The following is a 2,407-nucleotide window of genomic DNA, read 5'->3' on the forward strand; positions in this document are numbered from 1 at the left end:
ACAATCAATAGCCTCATGATCAAGTTGACGACAAATTTGACATGAATTTCTTCTGTTGAAATTATTGAAATTGGATATGGAGCCAAGATTATTCTTCTGTTGACCTTGGCGAGAGAAATTCGGGTGAGAGTTGTAAGAGCGAGAGTTATTGGGGCGATACTGAAAATTTCTAGGGTTAGAAAAATTCCGATCCATGCCACGGCCTTGTGAAGAATTAAAATTGGAGCTCTGTTGAACATAATATGCCAAAGAATTGGATTCACCGAGTGGTGTAAGAAGAATGCCGGCAGAGGAATTATAAGCTTGAAATGGCACTGATGGAGAAACCTTCTTGCGATTTGCCAATTGAATCTCCTTACTGAGCAACAAGTCGTGTAACTCATCAATAGTGGTTGAACCAAGACGAAACTGAATAGTATCAATAAAGGCATCTTATTCAGGTGGTAATCCATGAAGAATAATAGATATGAGTTCCGAATCATCAATCGGAGCACCAGCAGTTGCAAGACCATCAACGATTTTTTCAATTTGTTGAAGATAAGCAGCCGTAGTGGAATAGCCTTTAGTAATTGTTCGAAGGCGAGAACGAAGTTCATGAATGTGTGATTGAGATGCCATCGCAAGGAGAGACTCCAATTTTTCCCACATATAACGAGCAGAGGTAACACAAACAGTGTAAGGGATCAAAGAATCCAAGAGTGTCAAATTGATCCAGATAAGAATGTTCTAATCGTTCTCAAACCACGTCACATATTGAGGATTCACAGTTGAAGTGCAATGTCCTGAAGAATCAAGAAGATACTTAGGCGGTGCCATCATGAAACCATCAATTATTCTAATGAGATTGTACCGACGAAAGATCCGTGCAAATAAGGCACTCCAAGTGATCCAGTTTGTAGTCATCAGTTTGATCGAGACTAGCGAGCCAATGTTCTGAATTGTGATCGAAGAATTGACCAAATTAGGGCACGAATTTAAGGCTGATGAATTTGTAAGAGATGGCTGCGATGTAGAATCAGAGAGAGGTGGAGGAGAGGCCGCCATTGTTGGTAGCATAGAGAGAACACAGAGAACGCAGAGAGAGGCAAGATGAGAGAACACAGAAAAAGCAACGAGACGAAGGATCGTCAGAGGTCGTTAAACACCGGCGATAGATACCATGTTAGAATCTAGAGAGAGATCTAGTAAGAAAGATAGAGAGAAGAGAGAAATGAAATTGTGATTTTCATTTCTTGAATAATGTTACACTTTTGGTATATATACCATCATTTACATATAAGATAACTACCTGACTTATTAACTACGTAAGGTATAACAAACTTCTCACAACAACTCTAACAACACTTACTCATCATCATTTACATTACTACCCTTAATATTCCCATCGTATCAGATGTGTTCTTCACTTTAAAACTGGAATGGGAGTGGCAGTAAGTTCAACCTCTCCTATTCTCTAGGTCGTTACTAAATAATGTTTCACCCATGTCTTTAATAGTTGTAATAGGCATCACCAGCCAAAAACATCCCCTTTTTTAGGTGGGAAAGCCATCGGTGAAGCACAGAACAAACACAGAGAAAGCTAGAACATCCTAGAATCGTATGGTCCCAGCCGTCGTCGGAAATCTCCAACGCCACCATCACCTACTACCCAGCGAACCAACCAATCAAAACCCTGGTGATGAAGGAAACCATTACACTAGCACCCTGCAAACAACACCACAAAATCCACTCCCACAAAACCAAGGAACCGGATGGGAAAACACACCCCATCAGAGAGAGCACTAATAAAGGCAAAGACGAGGAACAAGGTGGTGCGAACACCCAAGCAAGAGCTCTACTCACCTTCCAATAAAGCCGCGACACACCGCGGTAAGAAGATGGGAGTGCAAATCGTGGTTGCGTGAGGGGAGGGGGGGAAGTGGTCTGAGAAAGAGGGACGAAAACGAAGGGGGAAGAGACAAAGATGGAAGGAGCGAAATGGAATCAGAATGTGGGGCTCAGATTGGGGAAATGGACAGGAAGAGGGGATGGAGGACAAGAGATCGGGAACAAAAGCAGGGAAAAACGCAAGTAGGAGAAAAGAAAAAGAAAAGGAAACAGGGGGTTGTATAGGTTTTAAAACCGGCTTGAGGAGATCCGCAAATGAAGAAGACTCAAACATATTGCAATTTTTGTATTTAATTTTACAAATGTACAAATCAAATTTTGACGATTTCATCCAGATATCAACCAAGTTGCAGATTACTTAAGGGGAGGATCCCATTTTTTCAAAAAAATGGGGACACGCTCCCCACCGTTAGATTGATTTTAATGAAATTGTGTGGTTAAAATTAAAACACAGGTCACACAATCTTAACCACACAATTTCATTAAAGTTAAATCTAACGGTGGGAAGTATGTCTCCATT

The sequence above is a fragment of the Malus sylvestris genome, chromosome 9 (assembly GCF_916048215.2).
Source record: "Malus sylvestris chromosome 9, drMalSylv7.2, whole genome shotgun sequence".
NCBI classification, from domain to species: Eukaryota; Viridiplantae; Streptophyta; class Magnoliopsida; order Rosales; family Rosaceae; genus Malus; species Malus sylvestris.